We start from the raw sequence: 22,262 nt of genomic DNA, 5'->3' as shown, positions 1-22,262 counted from the left end.
ATTAGCAAAAGAGACTTTAAAAAAAAAAAAAAAAACATAAAAAATCTTACCAACCTAAAACTAATATATATATAGCTATCCTTATGTGTCAAATTGTGAATAAAGCATTGCCTAAATTTGATAAAACTTTTGTTGTGCAGTGAAAGAGAAGTTCTCAATTCCGGAAGATCTTGCAGTTACAGATGACACTGGCACAGAGGTGGATAAAGATGCGTTTCCTGATCTAATGACCACCAGTGGGTTGGTTTTTGTCATAAATTAATTGAATGACATTGGTGAGTGATAACAGGAGCTATTGAATGATATCAAATCCCAATATCTGAATGAATGCTGGTAGTGTTTAATATGTACAGTATTTTAAATGTTGTAGCTAGTGTTGATGATGTGTGGATAAATGTATTCCAAATATGTCTATTAACCCTAGTTTGAACATTAACAGGACCTTCCACACCTCAATCTTCAGTCAGCTTGGATACAGATACACTGTCTCTAACTTCAAAAAGCAGTGAGGACAGTGACTGGTTTAGTCCAAAACGATTCAGGAAGGATGATAATGAGGCTTCTCAAAGCTTACAGGCCAGAGATGTGAGTCCCAGTAGCCTTACACAGACATTGGGGGATTTACTTATCATAACCTTGAGCTTTACATGCTAAAAGTTTAATTCAGATATTTTTTTTTTATACACAATAGTAATTTTCCAGTTCAGGACCATCGTTCAGGGCATTTAAATATTCCTGCATTTTTTACTCTCTTATTACATGGCTCTGTGGAACATTTGATTCTGATTGGTCAATTGACCCTATTTACTTCATTAGCGCACATTACTAGTCTTTTGGTGAACAGTTAATCTGTGCAAATATATATATATATTTTTTTTTTTTTTTTGTCATGGTAATTGAGAGATGGAGGGCAGGTGAGCTAAAGTAAAACCCCTTCATATTTAAAATTTTCAAGAACCCACCGCTTCATGTCCTGATCAGCCTGTCGGAGTTTATTCTGCTATAACAACTGGCTGGATGTATTTCATCCCTTACATAATTGGTTAATGTTCCTCTTTTTATAGTTGATAAAAGAAATTCTACACACAAGACCAGGTGGAGCAAATGTGCTGAAGGAGTATGAAGATACAGGGACAATTAGCGATGACATGAGAAAACTGATGGTGAACATCTTGGTTGCACACATGATTGAGACAGAAGGGTAATTATCAAAATGTAATAGTCTTGGGTTATTTAATTTGTTAGTGATTATGATAGTATATAAATTGTGAACTATATTAGTTGGGTGCTACAAATTTTAAGTAATAAGCTGTTGATTGTTCTGAAAATAAGAGTAGTTTAGTTATATATTTTTAAACAATTCTCATCATTGAGTGTTTCCATTTTTCAGGAGAGTCCCACATCGACTTACCAAACAGAACTATGGTTTGGGAATTATCACCTTGTTTCCCTCACTCAGAGATCCCCAAGGGAGGACTGGATATGTAAGTCATTATGTGAGATTAGAACATTCAGTATTTTTGTGATCATTTAGAAATGTCTTTCTAAGAAGTTGTCATTTTCGATGGAGGGTTACAATTTTGAGTTTTAATTTGTGTCATTTCATTAGGAACATTTTTATGATGGCCAAAAAAACACTGGGTTCTTTCTTGTCATGGCGCCTCAAAACAGTACAACGGGGGACAAAACCTTCTGCAAATAAGGATGATCCAAAAACAGAGGAAAAGGGAGGCCCTTTGCTTGACAGACAGCTGTGTCACCGTGAAGATCAGCTAGATAATGACCAAAGTTTAGAGGCTATCTCCTTGATGAATCATACAAGTGACCGTGAGGTCATCATGCAGAAGATGAGGACCACGTTTGAATACAGACAGCACCTTATCCATGATCCAGAGAAATCCACCACCATTCTCTCAGTTTTTCCTCAATTCCTGGATACTAAAGGATTGGTATGGATTTTGTCTTTCCTTTTTTTGGACCAAATTGAAATGCTAGTTTCAGAGAATTGTCAAATAGTCTGCTTTGTTGAAAACACATTTAGCTTGTTAAGAAATGTAATATTTTATGGTAATTTCTTTACATGTTTTCTGCAAACTGCTTCAGATTCTTCAGGACTTCACGCTCCTCTTTGGGTCAGAATCTGCTTCCAGACTTTTTGAAAGGTGGCCAACTGTCTTCAAAGCAAAGTTTATCAGGCTAGCAGAAACCTTGACTTCCACTCCACTGCTGAAAAGATTACTGTCATCTGCCAAAGAGAAAAGGGAGGAACAGGATTCCCCAGGTAGAGTTGTACAGAACTAACTTGCAATGGTTTAAAATCTGCTTAACTTAGTTATTGTAGTGTAGACATTTAACATATGTTTTGTGTTTTTCAGAATGGGACAGTGACCTATCATCCTTCCTTCTACTTCTGCATCTCTTGTCACCCCAGGCTTCAGGAAGAAAAAACCCCCCACAAGATCAGTATTTCTCAGGCTGTTGACCACGTGGTGGTATTTCAAAAAGTAGGTTATTGGTGACAAAATACAAGGGCTATAAGCGTTATACTTAGATTTGCTCCGTTAATTTCTCCATCTTATAATTCACTATTAGATGAACTGTAAATGGGGGTAAATATAGTAAGTTATCTAAATGTAAATGATCTAAACCAGAGATGTTCACAAGTTTTTAAGCTGAAGTCCGAGTCGAGTCTCAAGTCATTTCATGGCTTACAAAAAATAAATAAAAAATGTCATGCTTAAAAATCACCTTTAACAGCTAGTTGGTGCATATACTGTTTTCTTCTGGAGTGTCTCTTGTTCTGTACAATGTTCAATCAAGCTAAAAAGACTAAAATTGATGCTAACTGATAAACCTGCAATTGTTTGTCATTACTATTAATCAAATTTGTGTTTTTGTTTGTTTGTTTTCTTCATTCAGGCATGCCGGAGTATACAGGAACATCTTGAGCAGCAAGGAAGCTATCAGTCAGTTCTTCATTGTGGTTGATAAAAAGCTCATCCCCTGTCAAGAATCCTCTTCACTTGCAGCAATTGATGAACTCTTCAAGGTCCATTTTGTTTTCAGCATCAGTTATGATCTTCCACTCAAAAATATGTACACTTTTCTCCAGACTACAATCTACGGAATTGATGTTGGCACCACAAGTGAGAGCCCAAGGGTAAAGGAGCTCAGAGCTAAGTTATTGAATGATGTTTAGATGCTACATCTGTAAAACGCTGCTTGCTACAACAGTAAAATTAATTCGGCACCTTAAACTTGTACATGGTTTGTATCCTGGCAAGAAATTTGAGCTGGTTTGTGCTCAGGATGGTTGTTGCTTGCAATTTAAAAGTTATGCAGGTTTTAAAAAACATTTAACTAGATTTCATTTTAGTGGTGTAGCATCAAGCAGTGAGAATGTATCACTACAAAATCAACAAGCTCCAAATCCCGGTGAAGCAGCATCACTTGTTGTGTCTAACACAGAGCAAAGTTCAGATAATGATGCAAGTTTGCATGAATGTTCTTCTGTTTCAAGGGATTGTTCCAAAGAAATGTGTGCATCCATAATAGCTAAATTGCAGGGTAACGGTGTTGCAAACAGTGTTATTATGTCAGTTGTTGAAAGCATGGAGGATTTTGTCACTGATTTCCATACAAGTTTAAGGGAAAACATTTTAAATGTTGTGCCTGTTGACAGCACAAGTAGAAGTTCAGTTGAAGATGTTTTTAATAGTTTTCATAATCCATTCTCCGATTTTAATACCGATACAAAATGGAGAAAATATTTCAGTGAGAAATGGGGGGTTGTTGAACCTACTGAAATACACTTAGGTGTCAGATACGATACAAGAAAGAATAAGATCTCTGGAATGTATTAACAGATTCCAGTTAATGACACTTTCATATATATCCCTCTTCTGAAGACTCTTGAATTCATTTTTAGGAATAATGAGGTGTGTAATCTTATTCAAGAGAAACGGCAAAGTGACACGTATCGAGATTTGTGTGATGGACAGTATTACAAAAACCATCCTTTGTACTCCATCCATAGCAATGCCCTTCAGATCCAAATTTACTACGATGATTTCGAAACGGCAAACCCATTAGGATCTCAACATGGGATTCATAAACTTGGCTGTTTATATTTTGTGCTTCGTAACCTGCCAGCACACATAAATTCTTCCTTAATGAACATACATCTAATTTCTTTGTTCCATTCTGAGGATGGAAAAAAGTATGGCATGGACAAAATACTTGGCCCATTGGTTGATGATGTGAAAATACTTGAGCAGGAGGGAATGAAGGTGTCATTTTCTGAGGAGCCCATTGTAATGGGAGATTTTTGATTTTCATTACTTACTTTGATTTTCATTAACATACACTAGATTGACTACTATGTGTGTTGCTGACTATGTGATATAATGATTGATGTGAAACGCCTGCGAAGCAGGAGAAAGAGGGGGAGAGCTTTGAAGGCTGAAGCCCTGACCCCGAAGGTCAAAGGGCTGTCCAATTTGGGACTTGCAGGCTGTAAGTTAAGCTAAACTAAAGTTCAGTATAATAGGATCACTGGTGGTGTCTTATCCATCTCTGGAGTTTAAAGAACCTTGGAAGATAACAATAACAGAGTATAAAGACTGGCCTGCCCCTCCCTCCTGGTCGCACTTGTTTCACAGACTGTACTGTCTACCTCTGTGTGGCAATTGGGCCTCTTGCAAGACAATAAATTACTTTTTAATGATCATTTGATTCCAGACTGTCTCTTATGCCAAAGATGATTGTTTAGTGAATTAAACTGCCACAACACCCATCTTTGGTACTATTGCGCAATTTACCGGCGATAACCTTGGTCTAAATGGTATTCTTGGTTACGTTGAATCTTTTTCTGCGAAACATTACTGCAGACTGTGCCTCACTGACAAGGTGTTAGCACAGGAAGTATTTAGTGAGGATGATCTGCGGGTGATATTGCGTAGCAGAAACCTAAATGAGGAACATTATAAGTATCTAGCTGACAACCCTAATGAAAACTCCTGTTATGGTATTAAAAGAAATTCTGTACTCAATACCTTGACTTACTTTAATGTATCAGAGAACTTTGTGCTGGATATTATGCATGATATCCTGGAGGGAGTTGCACAGTATGAAGTGAAACTGCTTTTTGAATACATGAGTTGCAATCTAATTTCTTGCGATTCCATTCCTCAAAGATTGTATGCCTTCAACTATGGCTATTTGGACAAAAATAATCGCCCAACCAAGGTTAACCTTCAACAAGCTGGAAACAGCATTGGACTCAACGCAAGTCAGACATTGTGTCTCATTAGGAACATCCCTCTCATATTTGGAGATGTAGTCCCAGAAGGGGATAAGCACTGGCATTTGATGTTGCTCCTCTTACATATTGTTAACATTATATTTTCTCCTTGCATCTCTGAAGGAATGACAATTAGGGGTGGCACGGTTCACAAAACCCACGGTTCGGTTCGTATCACGGTTTTAGGGTCACGGTTTTCGGTTCTGTACGGTTCTTGTTGTTGTTTTTTCTTTTAATCTTTAACACTCCAAAAATGTACTTCAGCATATGATATATAGCTGAATTATCTAATTATTAATTTATTTATTTCATAAATGGGGTGTGTTTGCAAAACGCAGCTTCTCATTTCCCGTGGGCTGTGTCGGACAGTTATTTGTCACCACTTTTTGCCAGGGTTGATATTATGTCCCAGCACGGATGTACCAATACAAATAAATAAAACATTTCCAGTTAACTAGCAAAGTATTCGTTTCGTTCGTTTGTTAAATAAGAAGCAATCTAGCGCTGAAATGTGTTTTTTTTAATCAAGTGATCAAAGTGCTCGTTGCCGTTGCGATCAGTGGCGCTGATACAGTGTTCTCGTGGCTCGCGCACACACCGCAGCGGCCGCACATTCTTCACTCAGACGCGCGCTTCAGTCCGTTGAGGAGACTCTAGGCTACTCTATTCGTTCCGATGAAATCACAAAACAAAATTCATACAAATCTGTCCCTGCTTGATATACAACCGCTGATAAACATAATCGGTTTTGATGAAAAAGAAAAATATATACGAGTGCAGATTAGAACTCAGAACCTTTGACACGCTTGGCAAGTTCTGCCACTGGACCATTAAAGTACATACCGGTACGTGGAACAGTCGATCTATGTAGCCTATTTATTCACGTGAAAAAAACAACATATAGCCTAGTGGAGTTGATCTCATTAAATGTCTAAGTAAACCCAGTGTACTATTTAAATCGATTGCTGGACATTGTAATGTTATTCTACATTTGTCTGATTTATGATTTAGCATTGTATTAGCAGTAGCACGGGCACAAGGCTACATTGCGCATGCGTCGAACCGTGCGAACCGCGCGACGCACACACGCACCGAACCGAGACAAGCGAACCGAACGGTTCGGATGTTTTTTCATGTACCGTGCCACCCCTAATGACAATATTTTTGAAGCATCTGATAGTGGAGCATCATCGATTGTTCAAGGAGTTGTACCCTTCTAGGAATCTGATTCCAAAGCACCACCTTATGATTCACTACCCTGAATGCATCAGGCAAATTGGCCCATTAAAGGGGTGGTTCGGGATTTTTGACATCGGACCTCATTTTTAAGTCAGCCTGGTTGTTATTCATCAGTGGAGACATTTAAAAAAAAAAATTATCCAGTCCTTATATTTGGATAGTTAGCCGATGCTAGGCTAGCGCGAGTCAATGGTATATGTTAGCCAGCCATTAAAAACCGTTTTACCCACTCCACAGTGCACCAAACGCAAATCAATTATAACACTAGACCGGGGGTACTCAATAGGCGGACCGCGGTCCGGATCCGGACCCAGACGCAATATAATTTGGACCGAAGCCAAAATCAACATTATAATTTAGTCATGATCCAAGCGAGTTTTCATTGCGTGATTTCACGACTATATTGTTTTCCTACTAACGTTAGATGTGGTTTATCTATCTTCTGTGTCCAATCCAAAGACACAATCAGGACTCAGCGCTGTAATAACTGAAATCACCATGACAACTCACTCACTCAACGCTGGCCGCAACGTCTGTGGGTCACGCAGGTTGTGTGTGTCATTTACAACAGCGCGAATCCATCTGCTAACGGTAGCCTGTTAACCTGTTTCCTTGCTAGTGAAAATCATGGCGTGCTCAAAACCTGACAAGAAGAGAAAAGTCGATTCTGAAAATCGTGAATTTAAGACAGAGTGGACTGACAGTTATGCATTTGTGCTGCCGGTGGGGAGCACAAAACCAATGTGTTTAATTTGCAACGAGACGGTTGCCGTTGTCAAGAGTGGTAACGTGAAACGTCATTATGACTCAAAGCATGGACACTTTGACCACAATTACCCCCAAAAATCTGAGGTAAGGGCCAGAAAAATCAAACAACTGCAATCATCATACCAAGCAACATGCAATGTAATAGTTAGATCAGCCACCCAACAAGAGCGTGCAACTGAAGCCTCATTAAGAGTGGCATGGGTCTTAGGAAAGCATAAGAAACCATTCTCTGACTCAGAGATTGTGAAGGAATGCATGAATGAAATAGCAATTGCCCTGTTTGAGGGAACTCAAAAAGATGACATAATACAAAAAATAAACCAAATATCTTTGTCTGACTCCACTGCTGTAAAGCGAACTGAAGTCCTTGCTGATGATTTGCTTGACCAAATGAAGTCTGCAATAAAAAAGGCTAAATGCATTTCAGTGGCTTTGGATGAATCCACAGACAACACAGACAACGCACAGCTTCTGGTGTTTGTCAGATTTTTTGATGAAGAGAAGGGAGAATTCTGTGAAGATGTGTTAGGCCTCACAGCCCTCCATGGACACACAAGAGGGGATGATATTTATGAAGCACTGATGCAGATGTTGAGAGACAGAGAGATAGATCTGAAGCATGTTATTTCCATTGCTACTGATGGAGCTCCATGTATGACTGGAAGAGAGAGGGGATTAGTGGCACGCTTGAGAGCTCATCACCCTGACCTCATTGCATATCATTGCATAATCCATCAGATGGTTTTGTGTGCCAGTCTTGGAGAAAAGTATGCAGAGGTCATGACAACAGTAATGAGACTTGTGAACTTTTTGAGGGCATCATCTGCTCGGCAGCATCGCTTGTTGCGCTCATTCCTAACAGAGGTGAATGCGGAATTTGATGATTTGCTCCTCCACAACAATGTCCGGTGGCTTAGTAAAGGCAAGGTACTGGAGCGCTTTTGGACATTACGGAAAGATTTGGAAACCTTTCTGTTGGATCAGAAGAGTGCAAAAGCAAAACAATTTGTGGAATTCATGCAGAATGAAGAAAAAATGGAAATTGTTGCATTTCTATCTGACATCACCTCCCATCTCAATGATCTGAACATGAAGCTCCAGGGCAAAAATAACACAGTGTGTAACCTCACATCAGCTGTCTGTGCCTTTCAGAAGAAACTGGAGCTGTTCAAGTGTGACTTACAGCAGGACCTGCTTCACTCAAACAGCAGGAAAACATCATCATCACAATCATGCTGAATTCCTCGACAAGCTGATTGAAAATTTCCAAACTCGCTTTGGAGATTTCCCTGTGGGAAAACAAGTCTTACTATGCATGGAAAATCCATTCCTTGTCAAAAACATTGCAGAATTTTCAACTGAAGCCCTGAAAATCTGCCCATGGGCTAGTGCTGCTTCTCTTCAATCAGAGCTAATTGAGCTTCAGGAAAACCTTGCACTGCAGGAGTCTCTCTGTGACCCTACCACCTTCTGGACTAAGATGGTCCCTGCAGCAGGTGTTCCTTCCTTGCAGAAGATGGCCCTTCAAATTCTCACCATGTTTCCCTCAACATACTGTTGTGAGTCTGCCTTTTCAACCATGAATATGGTGAAAAACAAATACAGAAGCACCCTCAGTAATGAACACTTACATCAGTGCCTCCGCCTGGCCCTCACACCTTTTATGCCCAAGTTTAAAGAACTGGTGGCACAAAAAAGGTGTCACTTTTCACACTAATAAGGCCAGACCACATCACCTTTTGTATATAGTTTGAACGTTTTGGGGGATTTACCACCTTTTTTGTTGGAGTTCTGTTTTTGGATTTTGAACCATCACTGTTCCGGACCCTGGACGTAAGGAAAATTTGGCAAGTGGACCTTTTAGGTTTCTAATTGAGTACCCCTGCACTAGACTATCGATGTATATGTCCGTTGAGAGAATAATGTTAGAAATCAAACTTACCTTTTCATCACATTGCATTAGTTATAATTTGTTCCCTGTAATCATAAGCCTTGTCTACAGCAGCAGCGGAGTGATATTGATTACCTAGGCAACCGAGTGAGCCGGTACACACGACGCAAGTGTATTTACCTGCCGCGACTTTGATATCGCTGAGGAATGCTAGCTAACGTTAGCTGGATGTAACGACTGTAGTGCGCTTCTGTTCTGTGTTTACTTTTTGCCGCATTACTAACCGGAGCAAAGTAAAATTCCGCAGCTGCTGAGAAACTAGTTCCTTTGGGATCATTGAGATGAAAGGTAAGTTTGATTTCTAACATTATTCTCTCAACGGACATTTGCATCGATAGTCTAGTGTTATAATTGATTTGCGTTTGGTGCACTGTGGAGTGGGTAAAATGGTTTTTAATGGCTGGCTAACATATACCATTGACTCGCGCTAGCCTAGCATCGGCTAACTATCCAAATATAAGGACTGGATAATTTTGAAAAAAAAATGTCTCCACTGATGAACAACAACCAGGCTGACTTAAAAATGAGGTCCGATGTCAAAAATCCCCAACCACCCCTTTAATTCATGTATGGACTATGAGGTATGAAGCAAAACACAGGTTTTTTAAGAAAAATCGGAAAAATTTCAAAAACCTGACCAAATCACTTGCCAAAAAACACCAGCTAGCCATTGCCTATCACTGGGAGCACTGTACTATCAAAGGTATTGAGTCTGGCCCTGTTTCAAAAGAATTGTTGTCCGACCTTGAAAACGGTGATTTTATTTCTGAGCAGCTCCACATTGATCTCTCAAGTAGAGCCCGACCGATATATCGGCCGATATTAGGCATTTTCCAAACTATCGGTATCGGCATTTATAATGGCCGATAAATGAATATTTAAAAAATAAAATAAAAGCGGACGAAACACCCTTCAACCATGTTATGAGTGTTGGCGCTGCATAGTTTGTCCACCAGAGGGCACTCTACAAGGAAGATCGCTCGGGCTAGAGGAGTGCACGAACAGAGTCCAGAGTTCACCTGAGTCGGGAGACGGCAGCGCCGGATGATTCTGTCAGCATTAAAGACTTTTAAAATAATTTAACTCGCGTCCATGTTTGAATGCCTTGTGTTTGTGATGCAAAAGACTATGCGCGCTAACCATTACCATAGTAAACATAGTAAACGCTTGAAGATACGCATACTAGTAAAAAAACAGTGAACGCTTGAAGAAATCAGACCAATCATAAAGGCTATCACAGTCATGTTTTTATTTTATCTGTCAGTAGCCCACGTCTCGTCTCTTTATACCGGACTATCATAAAATAAAGCAACTTTTTTTTCGGGAGCTTCCTCCGTTTCTCTGACAGAAAATATCTGTATGGGAGTCGAGAGAGTGCTAAAGCTCCTCAGGTCGTATTTTTGGTGGCATATATTTGTAGAAATTATCATTCTTTCTAAATGTGATACAAATATGTCCTGTAACTAGCCGACCAAATAAACAGAAACAGACGCGACTGAAGTAGTAAGTGTGTCCTCTTTCTTTTGTGAAATAGACCTAACGTTAACGGTAATTTATTTCTGAGTGACTAATGTGCAATTTTGACATTAATGAATTCATTATGATCAATGTATCACTTTTTATTGTAAACCTGTGGTAAAACATCGATGCTTGGGTTTTAAATATTCAAGTAAACAACAAAAATGCCAGCAAACGGCCGCTTTTATCATGTTTGTTTTCAACGCTGTTTCCAGTGATTTCTGATTCGTTTTCTGATAAAACTTCCATTTGTCGGTGAAATGATGGGTTAGTGTGACGTTGTTCCAGAGAGGCGTGTTACGGGCGTGTTTTAGTGAAGCGCTGTGGAGCTTCTGGCCCGAACGCGGCTATCACAACGAACTTATTCTGCCTAAATAAAGTAATGATTACTGTATTTATAACTAGCATATCTGTAGTTCCAGTCTCTGCATTGTAAAATGTAAGTTAGGCACGCGAGGAGTGAACATTTAGACAGAGAAAAAGTATCAAACATAGCCTGTGCATAAAAGTTAGCTTTTCTTTTACACGTGTGCAGTGCCGTCGCTGGTGGGGTGCGAGGCCCTGTGCGAACTTGAAATGCGAGGCCCTGCTCTTTGATGTGTATGCTCAATTGCGCAGTAATTACACAGTCACACGGATGTAGCTGTTCTAATTCTTTTGCATGCATAATCTTGCTGTAATACGTTTTCATCAAGTAGAATAATACATAATCATGGACATAGTCTCAGCTATGACTTTTTGCTATTTATTTCAGAGGGGAAAAAAAATCAACTGTCCAACAACGAATCCGCCTATTTAAGCAATGTGTATCTAAATGGTCCAGTGGTATAACTTTTGCCTAGCGTGTCAGAGGTTGTAGGTTCGATTCTGATCTCGTATGGTTTTATTTTTCTCGTATAACGTTAGTTTTTTTTTTTCTCATCAAAACCGAATATGTTAATCAGTGGTTGTATATCAAGCAGGGACACATTTGTGTGCATTATGTTAGAGTATCCACAACGGATTGAAGCGCGCGTCCAAATGAAGACAGTGCGGCGTGTGCGCAAGCCGCACGAGAAAACACTGCGAGCACTTTGGTCACTTGATTTAAATAACACATTTCGATCTTCTCTTATTTTTTCAAAAAAAAAAAAAAAACGAACGAAATGAATGCTCTGCCAGTTAATTGGATATGTTTTATTTATTTGTAGAATTGTTACATTCGTGCCGCGAGATGTTTAAAAAAGTAAAAAATAAAATAAAAACAGCAGGATTGCGAGGCCCCCTATTGGCGCGAGGCCCTGAGCGGTCGCACAGTTCGCACAGTCTATGCGACGGCTCTGCACGTGTGTGAAATCCAAGTGTGCGTTGCTGACTTCGTTTAGCCGCAGCATTAACGAGTCACATAATGTATTTAGTGCATCACTAAATAGTAGATTTTAGAAGGCAGGCAGCAAATGATGATTGAAAATGGTTTGTTGTAGCTTGATGGAATAGATGGATAGAATTAAAAGAGTGCAGGTAAAGGGATAAGCAAGTTGACATTGTAATTATAAGGTAGCTTATAACATTGACATTTGGCAGACGCTTTTATCAAAAGCGACTTACATTGCATTTAAAGGTACACACACACACACAAGGAGTGACCTTTGTCTTGTTTAATAATAATACAAATGATGATGATAATAATAATATCATCATCATTGATTTTTAAAAATTATTACTGTCAATATTAATAATAATAGTTGATTTTTTTTGTTCAAAGGACTTTAAGTTTCATATCTTAAGTTTGTATTTTTAATATACATTATATTTATCAGAACTTTAATATTTTCTGTTCTGTTGTGACAATAAAACAAACAAGTTTATTTTTAAACTGCATTATCATATTATTTTAGTAAGGCTGAGGACTCTACATTATGAAATTGTGAAATAACTACAAATAACATATGTTTGGGAAATCTGTTCATGTTTTGTTACGCGTTTCTGGATAAAAAAAAATATATATATATATATATATATATATATATATATATATATATATATATATATATATATATATATATATATATATATATATATATATATATATATATATATATATATATATATATATATATATATATATATATATATATATATATATAGGCATATCGGATTTTTAAATCACCAAATATTTGTATCGGTATCGGCCTTAAAAATCCCATATCGGTCGGCCTCTACTCTCAAGTGAATTAACGGTCACACCGTGGGTTAAGTGTCATGGTACGGAGTATCGTACTGGTCTTGTTGTGTGCTTAGACTTGGTTGATGATGCACCTGTCTTTGGAAAAATTGTTAACATTTTTATTATGGATGGAATTTTTTTTTTTGGCATCATGTATGGAATCAGAGTTTGTTGAACATCTTCATGCTTTCAGTGTTTTTGCACAAGAGAACAGTCTTGTGCTCAAAAAACCTGACGAATTGTTTTACCACAAGCCGTTTGATTTACAAATGTCCTATGGAAATGACAGTCTATTTTACATCGTTTTGGACTGTTATTTGTAAAAAAAAAAAAAAAAAATGTATTCATGTAATTTAAAGTACTGGCTAGATGTATTGGTGCTCTGTGCTGGAATAAAGTTTTGAAAGAGTAATACAGAGTGATGTGTTTATTTCAAAGTGAATTTATTCTTTTCAGATTAAATAATTGTTAGTTTATTTTACAGTTCTTTAAAGTAGGTAATGCAAAACCCTCATAAGAAAAACTGGTAACTCCTTTAGTGTTGTTTTTTATTTGTAAATAGGTGTTCCATCAACACCAGGATGGTGTAAAATTTGACTCCTATAAGGTTGAGAAGATTGTCATTTCCATTTTTTTAAAGTGTTAGGTCAACACCAGAACAGTGTAGAATTTTAACTCTGCCAGTGTTTGCTACAAAGCTGCACCCAGCTCTGTAACAGTGTTGTTGTTCTCTGCATTGGTGTTAAAATTTTACTCTCTTAGTGTTCATATTGTTACACTGTGTCGGTGTTGCGAGAGGCAACACTTTTGAAAGTGTTGAACTAACACTTTGTGGGTGGTTCCCATATATACACTTTCAAAGTGTTGAAATTAACTCTATTGGTGTTGATTTCCGGATTTCAAATTTACTGTGATCAAATTATGTACTACATATTACAGCATTGTTTCAATACAAGACATACCAATGGACTCGCGCACCTTTCTGTCTTCTTTGGGCACCAGATGTTCCTTCCTCACCCGAAACAAAGGACTTACTCGATTAGCTTGCGTTGATATAGGACTGGTCTTCCTTCTCTGCTGTAAAACAAGAAAGTCTCGACTTACTCTATGTGCAATAACTATTGTTCTTGAAACATAAATTAAGACAGTTATAAATAAGTTAATTTACCATACGATTCAGGAGAGAACATTTGATGAGTAAATACTGATTGCAATATTCTAAAAAATAAATAAGCAAACTTAAGAACAATTCAAATTCCCTAACATAGGGGTTTATATAAACTGATATTCTAATATAATTAAGAAGAATTTAATAGCAGGGACTGTATCAGTTTTCTTTAAGGATTTACAAAATAAAGAAAAGTCATTTTTTAATGCATTCACATTTGGAAGAGATTTTGTGAAACGACATTTGTGGATATAGAATTTAACAAACAGTATAATATTATTTATCAAATATTCAACTTTTTTATTTTTCATTAAAAGTCCATATTTGATCCCATTCCAGGAAAAAAAAATCAGATCGTGACGTAACTCTTTGATAGCGAGAAAGTTAAAGGTTGGGTAGGTAAGAATTGTCTAAAGAACTTTTTTTCAAATTGGCTTAAACTGTCTTTATATACCAATACATAATTAAAATGTAAGTACTTTGAAAAAGAGAGTATAAAAATTGAGTGACTATAGTGTATTTAATCTTCAAAAAACACAGCTCATTAATTCCTACCGGGACGAAACAAGTGATTGGCTTGCGCGACTGTCACTCTCCGTCGCCATGACTACCGCCGCTATTACTGGCTCTGCCCACGTGCGCGCAGTCGCGGACCCGTTTTTAGGTGGGAGTGAATGGAATTAATGAGCTGTGTTTATTGAAGATTAAATACACTAGAGTCACTCAATTTTTTATACTCTCTATTTCAGAGTACTTGCATTTTAATTATGTATTGGTATATAAAGACAGTTTAAACAAATTTGAATAAAAGTTTTTTTAGACAATTCTGACCTACCCTACCTTTAACCTGCGCATGCGCGGCCCCGCCCACTAAATCCAGCGGGGTGAAGCTGGAGCTCCAGCGAGGGGAGGAGCTGGAGCTCTAGCTCCTCCCATTTGGCACTGCATCGAGTACATATTTATATATATATATATATATATATTAGGGGTGCACGATTCAGAAAATTTCACGATTCGATTCGATACCGATTTTTAGTCTCAAGATTCGATTCAAAATCGATTTTCGATTCAAAAACGATTCTCGATTCAAAAAAAACGATTCACAGTATGTAAATGTAGTTGACTTTTTCCTGTGTGATTGCAGTAGACATACAATGTAAAAGAAAATAAATAACAAATTAAATGAAGTTTGATATTACTTTGTCTTCATAAAAACTTTTGCAACTAAACAGTGCAAAGTGCCAAGCTTTGGCCAGCTTTCGAATACATTTAATTCAAGTTTAAATTAAAACTTAAATCCTTTTTTTTTTCTTTTTTTTTTACATTTAGCTTTAAAGTGCTGTAGTCAGATTAAACAAACAATACTGCTAAATGTAGTTTAAGGAGTAAGGCTATTGACGGCAAAATAGGCTACAGAATATTTCGTTCTGTATTGACAGGTGCAATTTTTGAAAATCGATAAAAAAAAATACAATAAGCCTACATTATATCTGCATTTATGTCAAAACCTAGACTTTCAAACATCAAAATGTCATTTATTAATATGAATATTCGTGTCAAAATGACATATAAACATTCTATTTTGCCTGGAAACGGTTCCAACACGCTTGCGTGTCGCGAGAAAAATAGGCGTCGGTTCTATTTCTAGCATGCACACGTTTTCCGCACGACTCGGGCCACACCTGAGACGCGCGTGTCACGCAGGCTGTGTGCAAGCTCTAACCTGTTAACATGGGAGCCGAAATAAAAACAGACACGCCACAAAGCCAGCCAGCCAGCCTTCCTTCTGCTCCGCTTCGCTTCTGCTGCACTTCTTCTTTTGGCTATGACAAGAGTGTGCAGGCGTAAGTGTGAATTCGATGCAGCGCCATCTATGGGAATGGCAAGCTAAATTCATTTCAGGACAATACCAAAAAATGTATATTTAAAAAAAAAAAAAAAAAAAAAAAAAAACAAGAATCGATTTTTGGAATTCTATGAATCGATTTTGAATCGGTAACGTTTGAATCGCGATTCATATGTGAATCGATTTTTTTGCCCACCCCTAATATATATATATATATATATATATATATATATATATACACAGTACCAGTCAAAAGTTTGGAAATGTTACTATTTTTAATGTTTTTGAAAGAAGTCTCTTATGCTCATCAAGCCTGCAGTTAAAAAAAAAAAAAAAAAAAAAAAAAAAAAAAATAATATTATGAAATATTATTACAATTTAAAATAATGGTTCTCTTTTTTAATATACTTTAAAATGTAATTTATTTTTGTGATGCAAAGCTGAATTTTCATCAGCAAGTACTCCAGTCTTTGGTGTCTTATGATCCTTCAGAAATCATTCTAATATGCTGATTTATGATCAATGTTGGAAACAGTTGTGCTGCTTAATATTTTTTTTTATAACCTGAGATACTTTTTTCAGGATAATTTGATGAATAAAAAGTTAAAAAGAACTGTATTTATTTAGAATAGAAATATTTTGTAACAATATACACTACCGTTCAAAAGTTTGGTAACAATAATTTTTTTTTTTAAAGAAATTAGTACTTTAATTCAACAAGGATGCGTTAAATTGATAAAAGGTGATGGTAACGATTTATATTGTTAGAAATGTTTTTATTTTGAATAAATGCTGTTTTAATGAATAAATGCTGTTAACGTTTTACTCAATGAATCCTGAAAAAAGTATTCCAAAAAAATATATTAAACAGCACAACTGTTTCCATCATTGATAATAACTGAGTATCAAATCATCATATTAGAATGATTTCTGAAGGATCATAAGACACCAAAGACTGGAGTACTTGCTGATGAAAATTCAGCTTTGCGTCACAAAAATAAATTACATTTTAAAATATATTAAAAAAGAGAACCATTATTTTAAATTGTAATAATATTTCATAATATTACTGTTTTTTGTTTTGTTTTGTTTTTTAACTGCAGGCTTGATGAGCATAAGAGACTTCTTTCAAAAACATTAAAAATAGTAATGTTTCCAAACTTTTGACTGGTACTGTATATATATATATATATTTTATGGCAAAAGAGAGCAAGCAAGCCTTGTGTTGTTCCCTGCCCACGTTATATCACGGGTGGGGAGGACACACACTTCAGCTTTGTGTTGCTTGTTTGGGAGTGGAGCATGCCAACAGTCAGTTCTCGAGGGGGCTGACTGTGAGCATTGCGAGGAGCTGTCCGTGAGGACGCTCCGCTCCCGCCGGCCATTCTTCGAGGAGGACGGTTCGGTGCGCGCTCCCCGAGGCGCGGGTCCCGCAAATGGATCGAACAGCGGGGTTTGAGACGGGCCCCGCCCTATCTCTGCCTTTAAACGCTCTGCGGGTTCTCCTCCCCTGGATGAGGCACTCATGCTGCGATTTCCAGTTCCGAGGAATTGGTATCGTTAGTGTTTTTGTTAAGAGAACAAAACAATTAAAAATATAAAGAATAAAGCAGATGTTTATGAATAAATAAATAAACAAGTCAGCTCATAACTCTGTTGAATAAAGAGGAGCTTTTAAAAGGAGGTTTTATCTAGTGCTGTTGCTAAGTTAAATATTACTGGCCAGCCGGTTATTATGAGAGTGAAAATATAAGTAAAACTCTATATCTCAGCCTCCTCGTCGGGCAATGCCGTTTTTTCCCTATCTCCACACTGAGGTGTCGAGATCGTGGAATAAACCGGTTTCTATTTATGCGTTTAGTCCCCAAACTTCTACTATAGTAATGTTATGGGTTATGTTAAGCACTAAATGGTTTAGCTCCCCAGTACTTGAGCGAGCTCTTAACGCATTATAGTCCTTCACGTCTATTGCGATCTCAAAATACCGGCCAGTTAACCAAAATACAATAAAATATATCCAATAAAATATAGATTTTAAATTTAAATAACCAAAATACTATGTTTGATAGTTATACTTATAATTTTGTTTCTATTACATGCAGTTCTAACTTGAGCTCTTAGCTCTCCGGTTAGAATATTGGCTTCTTACTGACCCTTTAAAGGGATACTCCACCGAAAAATGAAAATTCTGTCATCATATACTCACCCTCATGTTGTTTCAAACCTGTATGAATTTCTTTCTTTTGCTGAACAGAAAGGAAGATATCTAGAAGAATGTCAGTAACAAGACAGTTTTAGATACCATTGACTTCCATAGTAGGAAAAAAAATATACTATGGAAGTCAATGGTATCTAAAACTGTCTGGTTACTGACATTCTTCTAGATATCTTCCTTTCTGTTCAGCAAAAGAAAGAAATTCATACAGGTTTGAAACAACATGAGGGTGAGTATATGATGACAGAATTTTCATTTTTCGGTGGAGTATCCCTTTAAAGGGTCAGTAAGAAGCCAATATTCTAACTGGAGAGCTAACTGTACGTTCACACCGCCGCCGACTTGAGCTGCAAAGAAGCTCTGGCCGCCCTGTCAAGGACGCTTGTCAAAAAGTACGGGAAGCTTGTTGATGCTTTGGCCGCTCTGAAGTCTGTGTCACACCATGAAATGTTATAACGACAGCATTTTTATAACCGTTTTGGTCACATTTGGTCGGGAAAAAATAATAATTAGCTATTATTATTATCATTGACATATCATGACAGAATTTTCATTTTTCGGTGGAGTATCCCTTTAAGAAACACAGAACTCACTCTTGCACTCACACACACACACACACACACACACACACACACTCAGATATGTGGTTTATGAGGACTCTCCATAGGCGTAATGGTTTTTCTAATGTACAAACTGTATAATCTATCCCCCTACACTAACCCTACCCCTAAACCTACCAATCACAGATTTAGTATGTTTTTTAAGCCGTTTGGTTTAGAAGGACACATATGTCCTCATAAACCATGTTTACGTTGTAATACCCATGTCATTATACACATTTGTGTCCTCATAAACCATATACAAGAACACACACGACACACGTCACACACACACACACACACACACACACACACACACACACAAACAATATGCTCTGACACACTGACACACACACACACACACACACACACACACACACACACACACACAAAATGCTCTGACAGGAGGAGGACAGAGTAAAGGTACACAGGACCTACAATTCCCACACTTTTATTAGCCCCGGGTCTAGCCGGACAGCCTGTGTGGGTGTGGGTGTGTGGTCATTGAAAATGTGTTCAGATATTCTTCACAGAAAATGAGCCAAGGCCAATGAGTCTGAGTTTGAAAAAATAATTAATCGTATAATTTTTCTCTTGATAAAAAATGAAACAGGGTCCTACAGACCCGAACACCATACAAGGGTTAAAACGACACTAACGAGACGCTTAACAACACAGCGTACAAAACAAACATTTTATATAGATATCATATTCTAATTAAATTAATACTTACAATCACAGAAATAATGTCCTTGGCGATGGTCAATTTGCTGCCGCCGCAACTGCTGCTCGTGTCCGAAAGCTGAATCATACGTGTAACAGCTGTTCTAAATAAGCTACATCTGATTGGTTAATAATAATCCTATTTCAGTATCTTGCCGCACTATTGGCTCGACTGATATAGTAGGCAACCGCGTTTGCCTGCATATTTACGGGTCGTGCAATATAATTTCGGGGGAACATGTGCAATAAATGGGAGTGGCAACACTTTTCATATCGTTGAGAATAAAACAACCGTCCCAACTTTACAAATCCAGGTTCTCCCTCCATGGGGATCATCCATTTCGAAAAGTAAAGCAGATACGGAACGGCCCACGCGAGATGCAATGCGATTGGTTGCTGGACCAGCCAATGGAATTAATATGTGCAATATTAATATTTAAAATTGCCTAGTCAATAGATTTGTGAATTCTTTTTCTGAAAAACAAAATTATATCATTAATCTTTTAATTATTTTGGCGAAGTTTTATATCCATAAGACAAAAATAACTCAAAAGAAATCCTCCTATATTACCTTTTATAACACTGATCTCACAATATACTTAGAATATCTTTTAAACATGAGATCACAAAACAAAAAGCTTATAAAAACAATACAAATTTTAAAGCTTTTCAAATACATATAACTGCCCTGATATTATAAACTTTGATTTCTGTATTTATTATTTATTTTTTATTTTATTATTATTATGTACATTTATACTTTAGTTGTTGTTGTTATTCTTTGGTTTATACATTTTGAATTGTATTTACAGTGCCTTGTATTCATTTAGTTTTTTGTTGCATTGTAGGCTACTTGAAATGTTTGTAATTTAACTAAATAAATAAAAAGCACAATATGTTATGTATACCATACGTAATAAGATATATTTCTAAAATCAATACTTTCAATATTATAATATTATATATTATATGACGTTACTGTCACAAAAATAGCTTTAATGGTTCTGTTTTTTTTTGTTTTTTTTAAGCAAGTCTGGAGGCTAATGAAATTAAACAGATGAGAATAATTTTCCCATCTAAATACAGTTGATTTTATTGTAATGTGATGAATCAGAAAAATAAACAAATATAACATTCGCTTAGGCTGTTTTTTAAATGGACCAAAATAAAGTGAAACCAACGTAACAATTTGAAGTGACCAGACCACTGACATTGATAATAAATATTATTAAAAAATATATATAAGATGGCACCACAAGACGACGTTCACTTGCAGAGCAAATTTAGCACGTTTATAGTTAACTCAACTGGGTAGCAATTGTGAACAATTTTAATAGAGAATTCAAAAATAATTTGGATTTCTTCACCATCTACTACTACCGGTTGGATGGTGTATTAGTGATATTGAAAGCTGATTTGCCTTTATAAATATGCGGAAAAGGGCCAATTTAAATATTAATTTATATGATGTCCGATTTATTCTCTCTTGTGCCTTTTTGCGCGCATTTTCCACGGGTTTTAATAATAAAACTGGTCTGAAAGAATGAAAATCATATTAAAGAAAACGTCAACATTAAGGTTGCAATTATTTAATAAATCAGAGTGATGTGCGCGTGCATGCGTGGTTCGAATTTTAGTTGCTATGTAGGTTATGAATTCTGACTGCATATATATTTATACTCGAACCGGTCGCTGTCTGGGCGTGCGTGCATGTTATGATTTGAATGTTAGTTGCTATGGCGACGCGTTTTATGAATTCTGCGATCTGCATGTATCTCTCTGCTCAACGATCGACCGCTGTCTGTTGGTTGAGAGACGAGGCGAATTAACAGACTGACTTTTGCGGAGAATTTTCTGGCCGAAACTCGATACTTTGAAGCTTTTCTGGATTGCTGAGAGGAGACCTATATTCTTGAAGGACATCGGAGGATATATACTTTTTGAAAGCGTCATATAATTTCTTATAATACTTTTATTTGATAGTTCTTTTCTTATTTTAGAAGTAACGTTAGCTTGTTTGATATTTTTTTCAGGGGAGTAACTCTATTTCTGAGGATATTTCTATTGTATTGTCTTGTCTTGTATTTTGTTCTGATTTTCTTGGCAGGTTGTCGATGGCTCGTAATCGAATGATGGGTGGAAGAGGAAGTGAGTGCTTTAATTTTTAATTAATTTTTTATGGTGTGTTGTACAATGACTGACTGATCCCATTTGATCCCATTTATTTGATTCATTGCATGTGAAATAAACTTGAATTGAATTTGAGTAACTTAACTGAAGTACAAATCTGTAATTGACCACAGACATTGATTATTGATTATGATTAAACTAACGTTATGTGATATGTGAAATATTCCATCCTTAGAGCACTCCAGATCCAGGAGAGCTGCTTTCTGCCAGACGGCTGGTCGGGAGGTTTGGAGGCCCGATTCTGATGACCGTGATCAGGATCCGCTGCCCAGAGATGGACAAAGTAAGTTACAGATACTTCTGGTCAAATATTACTCAGTTACAAGTAAAAGTTGAAAAGACTGATTTTTACTTGAGTAAAAGTACAGAAGTAACGTTACTTGTTTTTAAAAGTACTTAAGTATCAAAAGTAAAAAGTAAATGTCAATGCATTGTTTTATTATTGTTTGTAATACTTACAGTACCTTATGCCTCTGAATCTATGCCTGCCTACCTACCCACCCTCATATCAATATATCATTTATTTCTAGAACACAG

At 36.9% G+C, this 22,262-nt stretch overlaps 2 protein-coding genes and 1 long non-coding RNA gene across 3 annotated transcripts in view; 1 reads left to right on the top strand and 2 right to left on the bottom strand.

Moving 5' to 3' along the window:
• Positions 1-22,262, bottom strand: part of LOC309510160 (uncharacterized protein) — a 169,527-nt gene that overhangs the window by 23,235 nt on the left and 124,030 nt on the right. The gene's annotated exons all lie outside the window — the stretch shown is intronic.
• Positions 1-22,262, bottom strand: part of LOC309510152 (NACHT, LRR and PYD domains-containing protein 12-like) — a gene marked incomplete at its 3' end in the record, with an annotated part of 757,492 nt that overhangs the window by 611,321 nt on the left and 123,909 nt on the right. The gene's annotated exons all lie outside the window — the stretch shown is intronic.
• Positions 220-2,847, top strand: LOC309510165. Its single transcript, XR_014210230.1, has 4 exons — positions 220-585; positions 1,065-1,201; positions 1,391-1,484; positions 2,104-2,847. It is a non-coding gene; the product is annotated as an uncharacterized lncRNA (long non-coding RNA).

This window comes from Leuciscus leuciscus, assembly GCF_965113295.1.
Source record: "Leuciscus leuciscus genome assembly, contig: SUPER_11_unloc_3, whole genome shotgun sequence".
NCBI classification, from domain to species: Eukaryota; Metazoa; Chordata; class Actinopteri; order Cypriniformes; family Leuciscidae; genus Leuciscus; species Leuciscus leuciscus.
The sequence above is the reverse complement of the archived record's forward strand: the minus strand, read 5'-3'. Positions and strand labels throughout refer to the sequence as shown.